This window comes from Heterocephalus glaber, unplaced genomic scaffold, assembly GCF_053883595.1.
Source record: "Heterocephalus glaber isolate CG9 unplaced genomic scaffold, H.glaber_assembly_v1.0 deba00000281, whole genome shotgun sequence".
Lineage (NCBI taxonomy): Eukaryota > Metazoa > Chordata > Mammalia > Rodentia > Bathyergidae > Heterocephalus > Heterocephalus glaber.
In genome coordinates this window covers 6,683,349-6,706,159 of record NW_028258139.1, presented here as the reverse complement: position 1 = coordinate 6,706,159, position 22,811 = coordinate 6,683,349, and the positions used below count along the sequence as shown (strand labels likewise).

The window sequence follows — 22,811 nt, the reverse complement described above, 5'->3', positions numbered from 1 at the left end:
TTGTGCGGGGGAGTAGTAGAAAGGATGTACTTACCATCCACACTCTGAAATCTCTATCTTGGTATCCTTAAGGTCTAAACTTGGCCCTTACAAATAGTCCATTGTGAGGGAATTTGAGTTAAGTCACCATGGGTAGCTTAGTTGGCTCTTTCAGGATCTGAATGGCATTTCTCACCTCCTCCACACTAGTCTTTTCAGTTGCTTGCCAAGTCTAAGCGGGGAAAAATCTCTTAGTTCTGGTTAGAAGTGTTTTAAAAGTTGCATAAAGGGTAGCTTAGCTGGTTGACTTCGAGAGCAGTGTGACTTTCAAATAAGTTTTGTTTCAGGAGGCATTTAAACATGCTCTGTAGGATAGCACTGCTAGTAAACACCAGTGATTTAAAGCCCCCCTTTAGACCTTAGCATCCCTACTTTACTGCCTCATTATTCTGCTTGAGAACCCCACCAGTGTATAAAAATAACAAATACATTGGCTGAAATACCTTGGTCTGCATTTGCAAAGGTGCAATAAATTCCAAGTTGAAAAATAAAATCCTCCAATGAAAATGCCTCTGTTTCTATTGTTTTGGGTTTTACATCTTTGGCCTTCAAATGGAATGCAAAAATTGACACATGGTAAAGCCAGCATTCCCACATGATCTAACACTTCTAACCCTGAAATAAAACATTTAGTTTTTATCAATGAAATTAGAAAGTGCTGTGCCATTGATAACACTCTGATTGGTTGTGAATACCTTCATCAGATCCATTTCTTCTGGCTATGTATTTGTCACTGTGTGGACAGAGAGAGCCAAACAAATTCCACTTCTGCACTAACCATGGAGAGAGGCGCGTTGAGTATGTAAACTACAAAAGTAGCTTTCAGTTTAACCTGATATTTGCAATTTGTAGCAACAAATTGTGTGTCCTTGTTCTGGTAAATTCAGTGCATGCCACAATGGTGTGTCTCAGTGCCTTGTGGTTGGGAACAAAATTTCATGCTCAGTCTTAGAGCACAGTGGAAAAAGTTCTCCTGTATAAGTGGGGTAGTCATGGTAGAGGATTCCGCGTGGCTGCTCCAGCCTCAGGGTAATGTTACTAGCTCCTTGGCTGAACACAGGGGATGTGGGTGGAATTCTCTTTAGCTGCTGGCACTTCATTTTTGCTGAGGAAAACTTGTTCTCAAAGTGCCTGGGTGGTTATGCACCAAGATTCATGACTTACGACAAATACAGGTCTTTTTGGTCCTTCTCTTTCTCTCCCTTCCTTCTTTTTTATTTTATTTTTATTTATTTTTCCTGTGCTGAGGATGGAACCCAGGATCCTGTGACTGCTAGGCAAGCACTCTATCACTAGGCTATGTCCCCAGCCACTGATACTTCTAATTTCAATGAGAGATACAATGTTTGCATGGGGCATCTGGCATCAGCAATAATGTTCTGCAGGGAATTTCCAGCATCTTCCACAGATTCTCCTCTAGGGGTAAACATCCTCTGCAGGGAGTTTACTTCACCCTTCTCTGTGAGTTTATGGGGCTGGAATGTAAGTTGATTCTTTACCATGTTTGCCCCCTCTCATCATCTGTCTTCCTCTAGGGTCCCCTTTATTTCTCCAGTCATGAGTTTATTCCCTCGAACTTATTTTGTTGCTTTTTTTAAGGCATAGTTGTTTTTCTTAAGAATTCCCTATATGTTTCTAGGAGTTTTTCAGATTAAAAAAAAATACATTCTTAGTGAAAGTAATTAAAGAAATATGGATTTATATTCTTTCTGTATAAGAGATGTTTCATCAACTGAGCGAAATAGCCACGTTCTGCTTTTTAGATATCTTGCATTTTGCTGTGACAGTGTGTTGATGTGTTTAGATGCAGGGCCGTTGGACATGCACAGGGCTGAGGCTGGTGCCTGTGCTCTAATGGCTCTGTCAGTTCAGATAAATTGCTTAGTCCTGGTCCTGGATCCCAAATCTTCAAAGCCAGAGTGTTGGGTTACATTTTATAAGTAGAAGACTCAGATTCAAAGGGTTTACAGAGATAATCTAGCCTTAACTCAGAGATCCTTAAAAATGTACTTTTGATATTTAGATGCTTTATTTGCACAGGCGCTTTCTCCTGCCAGTCCTTTTGGAGGTCAGGGCTGTAAACCTGTGATCTGTGATCGTCATCCTTCCCACCGCAAAGCCAGCCTGGTTTCTGGCAGCTTCATCATTCCCTATCGAGACTGTGGAACTGTTCCACCCTGCAGGGCTGGTTCATGAGCTCACACATGCATCTGCCTGCCAGGCTCTTCTGTCTGGAGTCGTACTGGCTGGGCTTTTGGGACAGCTCGAAGGACAGGGTGACAGGTCATTTACTCCCACCTGTGGAAACCCACTCAGGGTTCTCCATCACTGCAGGGCTTGCTGAACAATCCTACTGAAACCCTTCATTTCAATTCATAAAACACTTTTCCCACCAGGGTGACCTTCCTGGGGCCCGTGGCTAGCCTCCTGGCCATCAGTGGGGAGGAGTGAGTGGCAGCAGGGTCTTCCACGCAGATCCTTTGTTTGTTTTTGATGGGTTCTCGTTTTCAGTCCAAACTCTGGCTTATTTCCTTCTGCTTGACTCCCTTGAGTCTCCTAATAGTATTCTTTGTCAGCTCTTTTTCAGAGCCTCATTAGGCAGTTCCTAGAATCCGGCTTCAAGGAAAGATACCATGCTGACCTGGCAGCCCAGGGTCCAGCCCCATTGGCCCCGGGGCTTTGAGAGGCAGGAGCCTACGGGTGTAGGGGGACCCCAGATGGTTGGGTCATGGCTGCCTTCTCCAGGGATGTGCAGAGGACCTGCACAGTGGGCTGCGGTTCTCTCCCACTTATGGCTCTTGGGACTTTGTGTCACAGAGAGACACAACCCCTTCCCAGCCCAGGGGCTCATGTGCAGCCATGGAAGACGCTTAACACTCAAGATAAGCTTCAGTGTCACTGCATTTCCACCCCTCCCACCCCCATCTCCAACTTGCCACTTTCATCAGGGAAATAACTTGTTTTCTTTTGCATTCCACTGGTTCCCCCTTCTCTCCTAGTCCACCACTGTGGAAATCTGTAGTGGTGGCTTTCGGCAGATGGGGTGGAGGGCTGCAAGGGGAAGAAAAGCTGAGGGAGTAAATAAGTGTCAAGGAACTCATTGTCTGCACTCCACCTGTTGTTATTCTGGTCCCAATCAACCTGCTCGCCAGGCTGGAGCCAGCGGCCATCTGGAAACACTGCTCTGTTTATAAACTTGGCATGAAGCGGTACTCCCGGGCCCTGACCTCCCACACGAATCTGCAAACAATTAGAGCAAGATGATAGGCAGGCAGGGAACGCTCCAGGGCGGGAGGAAAGGAGCCTACAGGGGAGGGGGCTGGGAGTGTGCAGGAGCCCAGAGAACTGGAAGAGGGGGAGGCAGGGAGGGAAGCAGGATCCAGGGGGTTGGGGAGCAGGAGTCCTGGTGGGAGGCGGAAGTTGGTGGTGCAAGTGGGAGGATCCAGGAGTGGGGGACCCAGGTATGGGGAGAAAAGGGGGTTAGAGGGCGATGAGGGAAGCCTGGGTGTGGGTGATCGTTAGAGGTCTGGGGGCCTGGGTGTGGATTGGGGAGGGCAGGTGGGGGCAGGAGTGAAGATGTGGGGTTTGGGTAGGGGACAGCTGAGGCTCTGGGAGGAGTCCAGAGAGGTTTAGGGCCTGTTGGGAGCCAGGAGTGGCCAGCCTGCCTGGGGTGGGGTCCGGGAAAGGGCCCAGCTGTTTGCTTAAGACAGTCCCTCAGCTGCACACAGCACACTGCCCCCAAAGCCTCAGGCTCACAGGGTGACTTTCTGGTTTCTGGGACCTCTCAAGAAAGCAACAGACTAGCAGGGAAAGAGAACACTCCTCCGTCCTCCCCTTCACTGTGAGCCGGGGGAAGCATGTGGTGCACTCGGGAATGGAGGCCTTTCACGGCCTGTAGGGAGAGCAGTGCACACTTCAAGTCATGTTACTACTTTCAGAAACACATTTTTGGAAAGCATCTTTTTACCAAAGGAAGTTGAAGCATGTTTCTTTTTGCTCCAGAAGACTAAGTGCTCGCAAACTGTAGAGGACATTGCTTTGGTTGCAGGCCACGGGAGCCAGTCTGTGCGGACGCATGACTTCTTTTGTGTTTGGTGGTGGTGGTGGGGTTGACTCAGGCTTCCAGAGTCTTGAGTATGGATGAGATGAATGAGTCTCTTCCTCTTTACTTGAGAACCAATTTCTTTTTCTCTCCTTTTTTCCCCCTGCAGTTTTGAAATGTGATTCCTGACTCAGAGTTGATGCTCTTTTCACGCTCAGCTGGGCTTCTAATTCCTGAAATATTAATCTGCACAGAGTTGTTGGCAAGCCAATAATTGGCATCAATTAGCCAGCTCCTGTTGGGCAAAGAATACTTGAGGAGGGAAGTTTACTTTGTGTGGGTCTCCTCAGCCCCTGGGGCCTCGGGAAGAGCGCCGGCCACAGGCAGGGCAGCCTCTCTCCTTGCCTGTAGGTGCACAGAATTCCTGGTCTTGGCCTGGAACCTTGGCTCCACATGCATCTGCTTAAGTATCTAGAAAGTAATCCATAGAAAGTGGTGTCACCAACCGCCTCGCGAATCCTATCATCCTTTCTTGTGCAACCCATGGCTTCACCCCTTCCCAACACCTCATTCCAGGCATGGACTTCTCTTGACTTTTCTTTTTGCCTAAGCAAATTTTTTTACACTTCTTGTTTCTGATAGACTGGTTACTAAACTCTAAGCCAAGAATGTTTAGGATTACAGAATATGCAACATGTAGTGATGCAAAAAATAATGTGCTGAGGGCAGGGCTGGGAGCTTCATCTGGGGGCACCTGCAGCCCCCTTGGTGTGGCTGTATCGCCAAGAAGTGTTCATGTGACCCTGAACAGATGAATCTTGTAAGCCAGTTTTCGACTTCTAGTCTTGTTGTAAATGGATTCATTTAATTTATAATATAAAGTATTCTGTTTATTTAACCCCTGTAAACTGATCTCCTTTGTCTTTGTGAACTGGCTGGACAGCTTAGAACCCACATTCCTTCCACAGTTAATAAAATTTTATGTTTTTCTCTGTATTCATAAATTTAATTATAGTTAGACCAATTTACCTTTTCAAACTTTACCTAGATAAAAAGTTCCCAAACATGCATCATAATCATAATCTTTAGATTAGAAGATATAAATTGAAAATTCATTTTTCCATTTTGCCTTAAAAGTGATATTTGTATCTTGCCTATTTTCAGACATGGAGCTAGTAGTGCTGGGAAGTGGGTGACACTTACTCCCAAGGTAACAGATTCCCACTTTAGTAACATTTGTTTAATCTTACATTTAAAAAGTGTCTCAAAAAAAAACCCAAGCCAGAAACTTATTCTTTTAAACATTCCAGAATGTACTTAGAATTTGAACACTCAGCATCCAGAAATCCATAGTGTTTCCTTTCGCTCCTGCGGCCCTTGTCGGAGTTTTTATAAAGACCTGTGACATTTCTGTAAAATGTTCTCTCCTTGAGAGAAATAAATGCGAATTATGAGCATCTAGTAGCTCTCTGTAACCAGGCAGCCTATTTGGGTTTGGCTGTTTTAGTGAGTGGGTCCGTTTGGGCTTCTTGGGTCTCCTTGAAGCAGCAGCTATTCAAATGGTGCTTCATAATTACCTTCTTTGTTCTTAGTAACACCATCCACCCCTCTTCATGTGAAACAGTTTTCATTTTCAGAGCCTCACTTTCTTCTTCTTTCTTCAGTGATCCCTGGCAATTCCATCGCTGGACAGGCTGGTCTGCTAGTCACGGTCTCCTCTTTTCATATCCATATGCCACCTTTTGGCTTTGTTCTGATTTGATGGCAATCTTTGCTCCTCCCCACACACACGAAAATTAAAAATTAAAAATCAATACTTAAAACCAAAACCAACCCAGACATAGTCTAGAGAATTATTTTTTATTTGGTTGCTTGTTGAAATGTCATTTTTCCATAATGCATTCTTACAATAGCTTTTTGCTTCAATGTTTGGAACAAGGAAGACTCTTAAAAATGCATGTCTCTGCAGCTTTCTCATCTGGAAGTCAGCTAGTAGTCAACAATTTGATGAAAGGAAGGGTAACAACTTTCAGTTTTTCCTAAGGAATGGACCTGCAGAGAGAAGTAGCTTTGAAGTTATCTCTCTTCCAAGAATGATTGGGTGTGTAGTGTAGATTAAAACTCAAAAAGTTTTAAGACCAAGATCCCATCTGAAGACTGGACAACATTTTTTTTTCCTGTCCTGATCTTGTTTTCCTGGAGGCACTGGTGGTGAGCAAAGCCAGAAACAGTTTTCAACCTTATGATGTGTTCCAGTATGGACTGTATTGGCTGCTTAATTATTAGAGCATTTAGTGGAGTGTGGTTTTTTGGTTTTTGTTTCTGTTTTGGTGACACAGGGTCTCACATGTGTGCAGCTGGCCTCAGACTCCTAATTTCAAGCTATCTTCCCCTCCTCTGCCATCTAGGGAGCTGGAACTACTGGCCTGAGATATTGTGTGGAGCCTTGGGAGATGATTTTTTAAGGCAAATATAGAATTAAGGTCTCTGTGGGTTATTAATGATTGCCCTCCTCTTGTTCAGAGGAGTGAGTAGTTGCTCCTGAACCTCTGGAGCATGGTGGGTTAGAGTTGTTCACAGAAGGGTGGAATGTCCCTTATCTACAGATAAGAGGCTGCAAGCTGGGCTTTGATCAGATGGGCTGGGCAATTCCCGCATGTGGGGATCCTCTAGTCTACTTAAAAGTTGCATGTGGTAATACAGATGTTTGTATTTGTGGGACTTATTACTGTTATGTAACGAATGTTCAGTACCAGCTGGACTGTGGTGTAAGCCTGTAATCTTAGCATTGAGGGAGGCTGAGATAGGAAGGCTGCACATTCAAGTCCCACTGGGGCAACTTACCAAGATCCTATCTCAAAAAGTGACATGAAATGAAATAAAATAGGCCTGAGGATATAGCTCAGTGGTAGAGTACCCCTGAGTTTGATCCCCAAGTACTAGGAAAAATTTAAAACACCTCAGTAACATTTTGTGCCCATGGTAGAGCTTTGTCTGTTTTTCTGGATAATATATTTAATGTCTTCTTTATTTGTCACTACACTAGCTTACTGACTGATCACAAGTAAACGTCCATTAAATATAGGCTAAATGAATGAATGATAAGAGACACTCCTTTATTTGCTTTGAAATATTTTACAGCAAAAGTGACAGAGAAAGTCTGAGACTGCCCTGGAGTGATGGTGTATCCAAACAATCACCTTTCCACTCCCTACCCATCTCCACTCACTTTGATCTTTAAATTTATTATTATTACTGTTATTGCCATTAGAAACAGCATAAGTACCACTCCTAGTAGTGTTAATAGGAAGAAGGGTTTTGTTGTAACAGGGACAATATTACCAAAAGAATCTCCTTATTTTCTTCAGCACTATCGTACACAGGAAGTGGGTGGGGGTGGGGACCCACTGAACAGCAATGACATTTCTCAGTTTTGACATTCAAGTCCACATTTTGTGGGGCAACTTCATTCGCCTGAAAGCACAGCTTTGCAGAGAGAAGAGAGAGAGAGAGAGAGAGAGAGAGAGAGAGAGAGGCACTTCTTAAATTCGTAAGCATTTTAAACATGGATGATTCAGAGTATGTAGTTTTACTCACAAGTATAAAGAAGATGCCAACATTATGTTGCTGCTCCAAGGAAAAAAGAAATAATTGATCAAGAAGAAGGAACACCTAAAGCCCTTCTCCTCTTTACACCAAGAGCATGTGAGAAAAACCCTGTTAGGGTTTCATAGATGATGATTCTTCTAGTAGCTTGGGCCCTCTGGCAAACTGCTTGCTTCAGAAATATTCAGATTAATGCAGGGAACATGGGTCATCTGAGGGCTAGAATCATCCCACCACCTGGGATACGAGGGGTGTACCTCCTAGGAGCAGCCCCAACTCAGCCACTTCAGCATCCCCCAGGATGTAGGCACTAAAAGCACCCTGGACGCATGGGCAAAATCAGAGAACTGGGCCTTTACAGAACAAGTCTGAATTTTCCAAAAAAGGAACATTTGAAAAAAACCCCCAAACAAACCTGGTAGAGATATATATCAACAGATGCACCTCTCTCAAAAGATGAGTCTTATGAGGAAGTGCAGTGCAATCTGATCATTATGGTTATCCTGCTTATATCAGTCAGCTTTGTGTTCCTATAACACAGTCCCTGAGATAATGAACTTAAAAAGAGGAACTATTTCTTTTGACTTACAGTTTTAGAAGTTTCAGTCCGTGTCTGGTTTGCTCTGCTCCTTTTGGTCCCATAGTGGGTCAGGATATTGTGCTGGGAGTATATGGTGGAGGAAATGGCTTACTGCATGGTAGCCAGGAAGAGGAAGATGTCAGAGTCCCAATATTTCCTTCTAGAATACACCCTAGGATCACCCTAGTGATCTCGCTTCCTCCCACTAGGTCCTACTTAAAGGTTCCACCACTTCTCAATAGTGCCACAGACTGTGAATCAGCCTTCAACAACTAGGCCTTTGGTGAACACTTTTCCAAAACACAGCACAGCTCAGATATCTTTCCTTATTCACTGCTGTGTCCTTATTGTGTCACCGTAGGAATAGTGAGTGACATGGAATGTGGCAGGCCCACAGGCTCTAGAGGAATACAGAGTCCAGTTTGGGGGAGTTCTTTTGGCAGCAATAGCTAACTGATGCAATCAACAACTACCTTTTGTTGTTAAATCTAAAAGATATTTCTTCAAAGTCCTTGTGGCAGAGACTGATAACCGCTAACCTGATAAAGGCTAACAGAAATCTGTTTCCTCTTTCATCACAGGCACACACCTGGATGACAGTTTCTCATCTCAGTGTAGCCATGGGACAGAGTTCTGGCTAATGCATGGGGCAGGAGTGATGAGGCCACTTCAGGGCATCTAGCCCTCACCATCCTTTTCCTATCCACTGGCTGAGTGGAGACAATCAAGCCGAGGCAGAACTGCAGACAGAGGATGCCTGGACTCTCCGTGCCACGTCTAGATGTCCAGCGACATCTTCAGTGGACTTAGTGTGAGTGAGAAACACACTTTCACTGTGTCCAGTTACGAAGACTGTGGATTTGTAATGATAAATTACTGGCCATCATCTGACATGGCCTCCTTTATGACAGCCGCCTCCTGGGTCCCTGACTCTATACTGTAGTTTTCCCACACACACATCACTGGCTCTGCACTGCCTTCAGATAAAGCTGCAGATTCTTAGCATGCCTTTGCTAACGGCTCTGCTTAACACTGACCTCCTCTCCACCACCACAGCCTCCAAACCCTGTGCCTTCACGGCAGCAGGCCGTGCTCTCACGCTGAGGTTTTGCCTTGGTTGCTGCCTGCACTCTTCCCACTTTTTGCTCTAATTAATTGTCTCAGGTCTGACTTATCACTAGTCAAAACTGCTGTGTCCTGAGGTTGATGAAAAGCCCCAGAATCCTGTGTGCCCCAATGATGGGACTTACTTTTATGATGTCTCTCATCTCAGTCAACAGTTAACTCTAAGTTCTTAGTGGCATCAGCCTATTGTGCTCACTATAGCATCCCAAATGCATAAGGGAGGGCTTGTGCTTTAGCCATGCTAAACACTATTTGGTGAACCCATAACTTAATGAGCTTTGTAAGACCGAGGAGAAAAAAAATGCATGGAGTTTAGAAATTGGACTCCAAGTTCAATAACTGGTAATGAATGAGGAAGTCATCCAGAAAAAGTAATGCTGCTCAATCTTCCTCGGAGATTATATGTACTTGTCCTTCTGACAGTGACTACTCTGTTTGCAATTATAGGTATGGGACAGCCTTCTTTTAAATAGTGTTTCCTTCTATTATCATTAGTGATGGAAATTGGGCAGGATTTATTTCACCTATTACAATGCAGAATTGGATGTTGTTTTTATGTGAACATAACTACTCTGTAAAACCTCAAGCATTTTTCTCTATTAGAATTGGCAGATGAGAGGTTATATAAACTTGTGGCCAATTGAGGGGTTCCCAAAACATCTCTATTGAAGTAGAGGGAACAAAGGGTATAACATGGTGTGTGTGAATTATTTCTCAGGGGTGGCTTAGATCCACAATTGCATCTGTTCCTTATTATACAGCTTTGAATCCACAGGGCCAATTCAGCCCTGGAGGTTAGCTGTGCTGCCCAAGGTCACATGGTCCCTGGGTTCCATGTGGCATCGGAAAGCAGGTACAGGTATCTTTGCCTGGGCGCTCACACTGACCTCTTGTCTTCTGCACATGGAAGAGTCACAAGAGGCTCTTGATGACATGTACCCATGAGGTTGCATGTGGGACTCTCCTGAGGGTTGCTTTTGGTCACATTCACTCTTGAACATTGTGGAAGGGTGATTGTCCTGGACCTTGCTTTATTTGCTAAGCTGCTATTCTTTGGGTCTCTCCTGACTTGTGACCCCAAAAAGACCACCCAGAGGACCCAGGAAAGGGTCCAGGAGTCCTGGTTGTATCTTACCATGGTTGGTGACAACAGGAGCTACAAAGAGCTTAGCATGTTTCCAACTCCTCACCTGAATGAGTTCATTTCATCCTTTGTGGGCACCACAAGGGATACTATTGTGTCTCTCAGCTGGCAGGGGCTTCAGTGACTGGACTGAGGTGCCCCAAAACACATGCCCTCCCACGCCACCAGGCTGCTTGTCAGGATGGGCTTGCCCACTGGAAGAGGCAGTGAGATAGATGTGTTCTCCATGGCTGGGAGTCCTTTCCATAGGTGTCCAGAGCCCTGTTCTGGGAAGGAATCCTCTCCCTTCCACTCTCCTTTCTCTGTCCTTTCCCTAGACTCCTCTCTCCCACTCCCAGCTGTTTAAGCTCACTTTATGAGGATCGTGTCTTAGGCCCTAAAGCGAGGGTGCCTGTATTTGGAAATGCAAGGAAGGGGCGGGGGAGCACAGCTGTGGGTGAACAAACAACCTTGTAACTGCAAAAGCTTTTTGATTGCTCTTTGTAGATTGGCTTAGAAACTTAAGTTCCTTGCCATGTATTTCACCATGTATTTTTGTATTGATTTGAATGTGTTGAACACCGACGGCAAAGGACGACTGCCTTAAGATGTAAGCAGGAAGAGAATCTCCTCCAGGCGACATCCATCTCATTATTTTGAGTGCATGACCCTCTTCTGCCTTGACCCTTCCTCATGGGCCACTGAGCGATACTTACCCCCACACATCCTGTTCAGGGTCAGTCTTAGAGCTTGAAGAATTTTTCTTCTATTTTTCAGCAACATAAATGAGGCAAAGGCCAAAAGCTGCTGATCTGTGCACAGGGGCCTAACGACTGTTGTGCAGAGCAGAAAGGTGCTTCTAAGCTCCACAGCTCCCCGAGGCTCTTGCTGAAGGTCAGCAGCCTGTGGCCCCTTCCACCGGTGCAGTCTCTCCACCTCACCAGCCTGTGTCTGTCATCTGCCCTGTCTTCTGATGCTGAGCTGTGAGTTCAGGTGGCTGAGTGAGGCCCATCCATATCCACCTGCCTGATGAGCACTGGGCATTGAAGTTGCATAACCAGGATGAGGATGGCCTATGAGAGCCCAGGATGAACCAGTGGTGGTTAATGAAGTAGAAACAACTTTTGCCTGGTGACTAATATGTTTTCACACAGAGACCTTTCAGTCTCTCTTTGAGCCTCTGCTGCTGTCATCTGGGTCCAAGTCTGAGATTTACCACCGAGCAGTTGGTCCCTGCCTGCACGGAGCTCTCTTTCTCATGGGGAGACACCTGCAACCAGCCTGTTCAATGCCTAAGTAGTTTTTCTATTGTGCTGGAAGTGATCAGAATTTAGATAGTAAAGCATAAAGTAGGATAAAGGGTGGGGAGCTGCAGGGAAGGCCACAGCTTAAAATAGGGCGACCAGGCTGGACCTCTCTATTGAGGTGACATTGGAGAACTAAATGGAAAGAGGTACAAGTGTGGATGTTTAAGGGCATAGTGTTCTGGAGACAGAAAACTATCTGTGCGGAGACCGGGCAGTGATAGAGTGTTGGGGGCAGGGAGCCTGTCCTACCCAACACAGCAGAGACATTTTCCATGAACTGTATTCTCTCTCGGCTGCTCACCTTTGAGGGGGCTCTATGATCACTAAGAGGAAAAGCAGAGGTTTACTGTAGCCTCCACATGCTGGCTCTCAGCCCTCTCTGACTCTCCTCTTGCCCATAATGGTTCAGCTGTGTTGTGCATGGACTATGGGAGCAAGTGTGGAAGGGGAAGGCCATCAAGAGGCTGCATGACAAGTCGCGGCACACCTGAGTGACGTACAGCAAGACCTTCCATTCACTCAGGTCCTGGGGTTGATGCAGCTTTGCTGCTCTTTGCAGAGCTTCTCATTCATTTTGGCTTCACTAACACCATTCATGGGGACTTGACCAACCAGGTGGCTCTGCTACTAGAGAGGGAGAAGAGACTGGTCTGAAAGTCAAACTGGTGGGTAGACCAGGATGCGGGGGAGTGAAGCAACTCAGGGTACTGAGCAGTGTCAGAATGCTTATTAAGGGAACACCCTAACCCACTTGAGAGATGGCAGCCATTAAATCTGCCTGTCTATGTGTTTAGAACGATGCCTTTTGAGTCTCCCTCATCTGCCAGGACTTTATGAATAGTGCCATGTATCTTTCTGGGCTTATTTTAACATTAATTGGTGCATTGGGAAACAATAACGAATTTGAGCGGAAAGTGCTGGCTCGTGCCTGGAATCCCAGCACTCTGGGAGGCTGAGGCAGGAGGGCTGCAAGGTCAGGCCCTGCCTGGGCAATTTAGAGAGATTCTGTCTCAAAATAAATAAATAAATAAAGAAAGAAAGAAAGAAAGAAAGAAAGAAAGAAAGAAAGAAAGAAAAAAGAGCTGGGGTGTTGTAGCTCAGTTTGAATGCCTTTGTTCAATCTCAAATATTAAAAAAAAACTATCAAGAGGTGGTTCAGGGGTCCCTACAGCACCAAGAAATGACCTTCAGAGAGCATAGTTCCCATGTTTGGGGTAGCTTTTTAGGCCTCCACAGTGGCTGTTGGTCACAGCCCAGTCTGTGTGGAGAGCAGACCAAAGCAGGTATCGACACGGAACCTGGACACAAGGCCATTTCATGCAGGCTACCAGAGGTTACTGTGAGGTCTGAGAGACATGCTGCTGTTTTGCACCAGGGACCGTCATTAGAGATGGCACAAGGAGGCAATTACGGTGATTTTTCATATGGGTATGTCAGGAACAGGATTTGCTGACAGAATGGGTATGGAGCACAGAAGAGGAATCGATCATGAGTTAGGGTTTGCAGTCGAGCAGCACAGATGGGGCACCGTAGATTCAGGCAGAGGTGGAATAGGAGGAATCAGGGTTCCCTGTTGGACTGGCTGTGTCAAGACCTGTTGGACATTCTGTGAAACGTTGAGTAGACAATTGAATATATGGATCTGGGATTCAAGGGAGGTTTGGGTTGGAGATAAAAATCTTACCATGGAAAATTTTTTAAGACCTATAGACTGAGTTGGAAAGGGCACCAAAGGTGTATGGCCCACCTGTAATGTATCCTGTCTTTACTTAGATGTCTTTGATGCATAAATTTGACTAAATAATTATTGAGCATTTATTCTACACAATATACTGCAGAAGCCTCCAAATTATTAGGAATCCAAGGACAGACATAAGTAGTATTGATACAACTTCCCACGGTGCTTTTCTCAGGCCTTTCTGCCTACTTGCTTCCTGTTGAATACTGTTTGGCCATATCCTACTTTACTTTCAAAGTCCAGCTTCAAACTTCAATATAGATTAGTTTATTTATTTACTTATACACTCACTCATTTAGAATTACTGGATAGTTACAAAACACCACACATCCTGTTGGACAGTGGAGATTCCAATCAAAACAAAACAAAACAAAACACAACACTGTTGGCTTTATGAGCACCTTCAGTATTCTTCAGTGTAAGAGATAAAAAAAAAAAAAAAGCAAGCCACCACCATCCTAAGCACCTTCTAAGGCTACAAGTCAGACCCAGGACTAGAATTTACATACAACTAGGTAGTCAATGATGTAGTAGTGGGATTTTATGCAGGTGTTATGGGGTTAACTGGAGAAGGCACAAAACCAGATTGGGGCTAAGAAAGGATCATTTCCTAGGGATCCCTGCCGACCACCATCTCTTAGCTGGGTTAGGATGTCCCCTTGCTATGAATCCAAATGCAGCACTTAGCACAATGAGCTGCTTTGCTTCTCATATGTCAGTCCAGCCCCGAGTTTGACGCCTAGGAATTCCCTGAAAATGTCTGTTTCAGTTCTTTCAACTGCATTGTGTTTGATGTCTTTGGTTAATGTTTTAACTACTCCAGAAAAATATTTGATATGGCTTTCAGTAAAAATACACAGAACTATCACAAATAAAATTTGGAGAAGAAATTGGCCAGAGACAGAGAGAAAGATGGTACCATTGGAAGTCTATTTGCAGGCAGGAAGTTGCCCTGCACCCTGGCACCTCCACAACTCTGTTGTACCTTTGTGATGGTCTCGTACAAATCAGGTGTTTTATTTTAATGTTAGGTAACACACTAGTAAAGAAAAACAAATTTATCAACTAAAGCAGAATGTGGGCTGATACAAGTGTAAAAATACTAAGTCTTTCATAATTTGTAGGAATCCCATGGAGTGAGTTCTTAGAGTTCATCATTCACAGCCTCCAGCCCTTACTTGCCTACAGAAGTAAGCAACTCCGTCTTTTGTATTAAGAATCCAGAGAAGCCTTTGGTTGGTTGCTTTTCCCTTCCTTTGTGTCTCCTTCCCTTCAATTGCTGGCCCTGGCTTTTTTTTCCGAACCAGTATGTATTCCCAGCCCCATTATTTCTACTTTTGCAAATCTTGGGAAGGTTCCTTGATCTCAATTTTCATTACTTCTGTTAAAGTAGGGGATATGACACGTGCCTTGAACCAGTATCACCCTCCAGGGCCAATCTGCTTTCTGTCTCTATGTTGATGATTCTAGATATTTCATATAAATGGAATCAATCATATAATATGTAGTTTTGGCTTCTTCACTTAGCATAATGTTTTCAAGGTTTATTTATGCTGTAGCACGTATCTGTATTCATTATTTATGGCTGAATAATATTCCATTGTATGGATATCCACATGTGTTTATCTCTTCATCAGTTGATAGAATGTGGATTGTTGTCACCTTTTGGGTATTATGATAAGTGTTGTGAATATTTGTTACAAGTGTTTGTTTGAACAGTGATTTTCAATTCTTCCAGATATATCTGGAATAGATTTGCTAGGTCATGCAATAAAGTTTAACTTATGAGACTGCCAAACGAGTCAAGCAAGAAGTTTTCAAATCCCTTATTCTCTCCAAATTGGCTGTCTGGTTTCCTCCCCTGCTTTCAGTGGGTTTTTTTGTTTGCTCTGTTACTCTTTGGTCCAGGAAACAATGGATTTGTTCATTTGTCTTTGGCTCTTTGGGGACCCCACCATGTAGCCCTAGTACTCTAAGGAAGTCAAACAGAATGAACCCCATGTGTCCATCCTTTGTGGAAGTCCCAGTCAGATCAGAAGAATGGTCATAGCTCCTTTCATCAGAGTCTGGTCTCCCTCCCTGGAATCAGGAACAAATCGGTGGTCATGTCCACCAATCTCCAGGGAGGATGAGTGAGGCTGTGACAATGATTTCAATTGCCTTTTCTCGAGCTTAGCTTTTTCTTGGTTGCTGTGAACCTTTGTCTATATCTTAAAGTTGCTTTTGCATGTTTTGTCAGATTATATTGATCTTTCTGAGAGGAATCAATTTTCAGAGTTTTCTACTCTGCCATTTTAACTTCATTAAATTTTAAAAACTTAAATAATGTATGTCTTGTATTGCTAGATTAACAGCAAAGTACAATATCTTGTCCTAGATTGACTACTCAGGCTCTTGCAGGCCTCCATCCATGGCTGACAGCTTTGCATACCCTTATGGTTATTTTGTCTAGGTTGGTTAACAGTCTTGGATTTTAGTCACATCCCTTGGACATTATGTATGAGTCATATGTTGATATTAGTAATTTTTTCTCTGTCTTCAGTTGATGATTTAAGGTCAGAATGAGAATTATCTGAGACTACTGACATCAAGAAGGTTATCAAGTTCTGGCCTACCTTTTAAATCTCTTCGTTCTTTTTAGTCTCCACTGTGCGGAGGGAGATTGGTATTCCTAAACATAATCCTAGTCTTGTTCACCTACACAAAACTTTTCTAAAAATTTTGAAAAAGAAGAGTATATAGGATGACTTATCCTACTAGGTATTAAAATGAACCATGGATTACAAAGTTTAAAAGAGTCTACCATGGCTGAAAAAATGGTAGAAAAAAATTAACAGAGTGACATAGACAAGTACAGAAGCAGATGAGAGACCCACAGTAGTTTTGTATAAAAGTTTCCTATTCAAATCTGTTTCGGTTATGTATTATGCTTGCTTGTATTTTTTTTTTGCTTATTTGTACCTTCTGATTGCTTTACAGTATGAATTTATTGTGTGGTAAATCCAGAAATAAGTGTTTTGTTTTAAAAAAATAAAATCCTTGAGAACATTGTGCTGTCTTGTGAATTAAGTGAAGACTCTTGAAACTGCTAGTGAAGGTTTTCCATGATGTGTCCCTAAACTACGTCTTCATTTTTATTGTCCACCATTTGCCTATATAATGAAATCAGATTATGTTGCTTCCCTGATGAAAACTTTCAGTGGTTTCCCATTGCATTTAGAATTGAATTGACTCCTACTTGCCATGTAGACTGGGTGTCGGTGGTCCCCCTCCCTCTCCCCTTCATCTGAGCAATTCTCCTGTTGTTCCTGCTCCCACTACAGTGTTGGCCTCCTGGACCTGGCTTTCTACCAACACAGAGTTGTGCAAAGGCTGTCTTCTCCGCCCCAGATCTGCCTGGTGCATTTTTAATGTGACTTTCTTGGAGCTGTCCCCTGATGTGCATCTTAAAAATCTCTCTTTACTCCACTCTAATTTCTCTTTTATCATAATCTGTTGTCTTCATTTAGAGCAATTATTTCAAGCTATTATCTAATTGTTAGTGTGTTGACTCCTGGAGCTGTTTCTTTTACCACTCTATGGCTGGTGTTTAGCTTATATATTTTCTGACTGAGTGAATAAATGAACACACTCTACTTTAGTCAGACACACACAGCACCTTGAACAGGTATCATAATTATAGTCCTGTACGTTATTGCTTCCCCCATCTCTGCCTGTCAAATCCTACCTATACCTCAAAGTTCATTCAAATTCTATTTCATCTGTTAAAGCCTTTTCTCATCTTTAAATGTTTGGAGGAAGGATGAGCTATTTGTAGGATGTATAATCCAGAGAAAGGCAGGAAGTCCCTAGAGTTTGGAGGGAAGGTTTGTGGAAGTGGAGACATGAGGGTCACTACATGGTGGAGTTTGTTGCAGCCTGAGGGATCCATGGAATGAGTAAATGTTGGGGAAGAGAACAAGAAGACAAGAAAGAGCCAGTAATTAGGGTTAAAAAAGGTCTTAAGATAGATGAAAGAGAAAGTGATAGGGAGCAAGATAAAACAGGAGTTAGAGAAGGAGGAAGGAAGAGCACAGCCAGAGAAATAGAGCAGCTCAGAGAAGAGGCTCAATAAAGTGCTGAACAGAGTGTGAAGCCCTCTCCGCATATAGTCCCCAAGCCACCATGTTCCTTTGTTGGTCTCCCAGAACTGTCTTTAAGGCCAGTCTAATTGCATAGCACCAACTTTCAGTGCATTTTGCTTGATGCTTGCAATTGCTTCCTGGTCAATGCCCTTGTAATTAGCTTCTTCCTCTTCAACCCTAGGATAATTGTGCTCAATGATACATTTTAGTCTTTATAAAACATTATTATAGAAGGTTGCTCATAACACCCCTATGAATTCACATTCAATGGCCAGGAAAATGGTGGCCGATAGAGTTTAAAATGACTCATCCAGTAAGAGGGGCCTGAGACAATCTCAGGATTTCTTCCTCTCATAAAGGGGCATTGTTTGTTTATTTTATTGCATCTACACAGTTCATTTGCATCTTTTTAAAATTCCACATCACAAGGGTAAGAGCCTGCCACGTTCTCTATCCAAAACCTGCAGTGATTTGTGCTGCAAAGTCCGAGCTCCTTAGGGAGCTGGTAGATCCTCCTAACTCATTGTAACTTGAATTACATTTCTTTTCATCCCCAAACACACTCTACTCTCCATCCATACTTTGCCTGAATTATTTTGGTACATTCCCGACTCTAGAGATTTACTAAGCTTGTTACTTCTGCTCTAGGTGCCTTACTCAGAGATAAGAGCTATTTGGCACATATTTGATTTTCAGTTAAGTGTTTTCCCCTCCCTCAAAGATCAGCTGGAACATTTTTCTTTCTTATAGTGCCCACCCACTACCCTCCAGTGAAACCTTATGTTGTCAGGGGTTATTTATCTGTTTTAATTACTCAATTGTAAATTTCCAGAGGCCAGGACTTTGTTTTATTTCTTTACCCTCTACAGAGTCCAGTGTAGTATCCTGTGAAATAATATTTGAATATTTTCAGTGGTGTCATATAAAGTCAGAGTCACCACTTCTATATATAAAGAGGTACTTTTTCTATTATGTACTATCAAATTGTTTATACATTCTAAAGCTTATGCTTTGATATATATGCATTTTATATAACTTTAATATTCTTACTATAAAGAATATTCTGTAATAGTCAATATATAAAAACACAAAATCCCTTATCATAGTATAAAAGTGATGAAGTAATTTTAACACTTAATTTACATTTTAAATTGTGTGGCAGTGGCTGTGTAATTTCATTTTATTTTGTTAAGTTTAAGTTACATTGAAAGTCATGAGATTAACCATATTTAAATTGAGAGCTTCTCCTTCCAGGGAGATTTGGTAGACATAGTTTTCCTTATTTCTTCCTCTAAACACGACTAAACAACTAACACAGTGTATATGAACCAATCATAAGAAAATTCTGAATAATGGCAAAAGGAAGGCAGACCTTAGGACAAGAGAAACAACATAGCTGTGAGTCTCTGGGGTTTTCTTTGTGCCACATATATTTTAGACTCAGAGCTGCATAAGCCAAAAAACTGGAGACATCAATGAACTCAGACCAAAAAGCCCTAAGTAGAAGGACTCCCTCCAACCAAAAGACCAGGAAAAAAGCAACCAGACAGAAAGCTTTAAGGTAAGACTGCTTTATCCTAACCAAACACTACAAAATAAAGTATGGTTTTCCCCATGTTGGCTAGCAGAGGCCAAATGGAGGACCTGAGCTGCCACCCTTGCTAGCTGTAGTGAGGCCTTTCCACATTGCTGCCTGAGGATGTCAGAGAAAGCCAAGAGGGGACCCTGAGTGTCCATCCCTGCCAGCTGGCAATGAGCCCTGAAAACCCCTGAGTCAAAGGAGCCTGAGCAAGGGGCCTGGATTTCCACTCCTACCTAGTAGTAATGCGGTTCCCTTCCTCCGACAAGTGCGGAGATATCAGAAGCCTAATGGGGAGTTTGGACTTTTACTGTGGTCCAGAGACAATGAAGCCACCTCAGCTTACCTCAGTGCCAGTGGAGGCCATGTAAGGAGGCAGAACCCCCAAATCTGCATAGCAGTAGCAAGAAATGGTCCTTGGCCCACCCTCAAGTGTCAGAAGAGGTGAAATGAGCATGTGCTTCTCCTTGCATCTAGTAGTAATAAAATTTCAGGTTGCAATTGAGAAAAAATGAGTTAAATAAGATAGTTTCATGAATCATCTCTTGAACATAAAAATAAATTATATTCCATGAACCAGGACCTCAAACAGAAAGACAGCTTATAAATGCCAACACACAATCTGAAAATTTCAGAATTACAGTGGTACCTCAGTTTATGAACTTAATTCAATCCATGATTCTAGTCACAAACCAAATTGGACTAAAACCAAATCAAATTTCCCCATAAGGTCAGTGTTGAACCTAACCATTGAATTTGATTCAATTCTCATCCAATTTGGTTTGCAACCAGACTCATGGAAAAAATTAAGTTTGTGAACTGAGGTACTGCTGTATCTGAAAATAGCTTAAAGCAGTCATAATAAAAATGCTTCAACAAACAATTTTAATGTACTTAAAACAAATGAACAAAGTAGTCTCTGTAAAAAATATGAAAAACTAAATAAACATTTTAGAACTGAAAAATACTATAATCAAATTAGAAAGTTCAGTGAGTGAACTTAATAACATAAGGGATGGAGAAAATGATTCAATTGGAGGACAGAATAAGAAAAAAAATCAGCCAATCTGAATAGCAGAGAGAAAATACAGCGAAAAAAAAGTTGAAAAGAGCCTTGGGAATGTGTGGGGCTATAACAGAAAATCTAACCATCCTCATCAGAGTGCCAAAATGAGGAGGAAGAGGGTGGGGCTGGAACTGTACTCCAAGAAACAGTCCCTGAAATCTCTCAGATTTGGCAGGAGAAGCCTACAGATTCAAGAAGGTAAGAGAATCTCAAATAGCAAAAGCATGAGACACATTAAACACATAAACTTCTGAAAATTAAAGACAAAAATATTAAAAGCAGCCAGAAAAAGATAACACCTTACCTAGAGAGAAAAAACAATAAGAATGACAGAGTTCCCATCAGTATTTTTCACGTGTTTAAAGAAAAGAACTGCCACCCAAGGGGAGCATTTTCTTCAGGAAGGAGGGGAATCAGGACATTCTCCAGTGGAAGACCAGAAGGAAAACCAAGAGAACTTGTCACCAGCAGATCCATCTTGGGGGACAGCTAAATTAAATTTGAAAATAGAGTGGACATGCTAAGAAAAGGAATCTTGACGTATCAAGGGAAAGAATACAGTAAAGAAAAATTTTCATAAACGGAACAGGTTTTTTCTTATTTTTAAAAAATAATTTTATTTTTTTCCCATTAAGTTTATTGGTCCCTTTTAGGTATAAAATACAGTTACATTCATCATTGGGATCTTGTACCTTTACATGAGTATCTTGGTTTTTATTTTTTGCCCCATCCCCTGCCCTCCCTTCACCCCCTCCACTCTTCCATATTTGCAAAGATTTTGTTTCCATTTTTATTCTTTTCTTATATTTTTTCTTTTCTATTCTTTCCTTTCCCCTACCCCTTCCACTACTCCTTTAGAATGCTTCTTCATATTACACAATATCAATTATTCATTTTAAATTACAATATCAAAATTTAGAGGACATTACCACAGATTTTACAGAATTTAAAAGGATGTAGAAAGCATATTACAAAAATATTTTTTGGAATAAATTTGACAACTTCTTAGAAGTACCTTGGAAGACAAATTAATGAAATTGATTCTGGAAGAAATGTGAAATTTGAATAGCACCTATTAAAGAAAGTGTATTCCTAGCTTGAAAACCTACCTATATGACAAAAACAGGCTCATATACATTTTAACTGATAAATTATATCAAACATTTAAAGCAGAAGAAAGAAGGAACACTTCTCCCCTCATTTTAGGAAATCCACATTGTGCTAATACTAAAACTGAATAAAGATAATAGAAGAAAAAAGTATTGACATAGATAAAAATTTGTTTAACAAAACTAACTATTAAAAGTCTGATCTGGCAGTATGTAGAAAGTGGTTTTATTATAGGGATGGCAGTGTTGGTTGAGCATTGGAAGATCCACCCCCGTAAGTTATCATTTTAACAGAGGAAAGGAAAAAGCCATATGATCTTGTCAGTAGTTGCAGAAAAAATATTGGACTAACTTCTACAGCTGTTCATGGTAAAAGCTATCAGGAGACTAGCAGTAGAACAGAACCTTCTCAACAGATAAGCCATATACTCAATGCTTCCAGCAAAAATCCCTTATATGAATGGAAAAGATACAATGCTTTCTCCCTAAGGTGGTGAACAAGGGCAGATATGCCTACTCTTCATCTGTCCATAAACTTTGAAACATAGGCCCAAACCAAAATAGTCTGGCAATAAAAAGACACAATTAGCATAGGATTGGCAAGGTAGAAGTAAAATCTTTATATGTAGGTGCAATGATCATCTACAGAGAAAATACTAAGAAATCTCTAGGGGCCCTAGAACTTGTATCTGAATTTAGTAGGATTAGAAAACACAAGGTATATATAAAAATTCAGGTCTATGTATACTTGCTATAAATGAAGAATTGGATATTGAAATTTAAAAGTTATGTAGGAGTACAAGGGACCTAGAAAAATAAAAAACAAAACAAAACAAAACAGTGTTAGAAGATTTTTATTACCTAATTTTAAGTCTTCCTCTAAAGCTACAGTAATCAAGGCAGTGTTGGCATAAGGAAAGACATATATCAATGAAATAAAACAGAATCTAGAAATAGAACTGCACGTATATGGTCCACTGAGTTTTGAAAGATTATTTAACATTAACATTTTATAGAACATAAACTCAATTCAAGAGCAGAGGAAAAGATAGTGTTTTCAGCAAATGGTACTAGAACACCTGGTATCCATATGTAAAAAACTAACCTTAACCATTTATTTCCATATATAAAAATAACTTGAAAGGATCTATGAACTTAAATGTGAAAGACTAAAACTATAAAACTTTAAGAAGAAATTCTAAGGGAAAATGTTTATGAATTTAGGGTAGGCAAGAATTTCCTAGGATACAAAAAACATGATGTATAAAAGAAAGAAACTGATAAATGAGATGCCATCAAAATTTAGAACTTTAAATGACATTGTTAAGAAAATGAAAAGTGGTCCTTAAACAGACCATATTTATAATACATAT

The 22,811-nt window shown here is 41.9% G+C and overlaps 1 long non-coding RNA gene across 2 annotated transcripts in view; it reads left to right on the top strand.

The window, feature by feature from the left end:
* The window catches only part of LOC147830198 (uncharacterized), a 112,013-nt gene that overhangs the window by 70,397 nt on the left and 18,805 nt on the right, over window positions 1–22,811 (top strand). For both annotated transcript variants that reach the window (XR_015440705.1, XR_015440706.1), the window contains one exon: window positions 8,849–9,078. This is a non-coding gene — a long non-coding RNA (uncharacterized LOC147830198). The remainder of the gene's footprint in view (window positions 1–8,848; window positions 9,079–22,811) is intronic.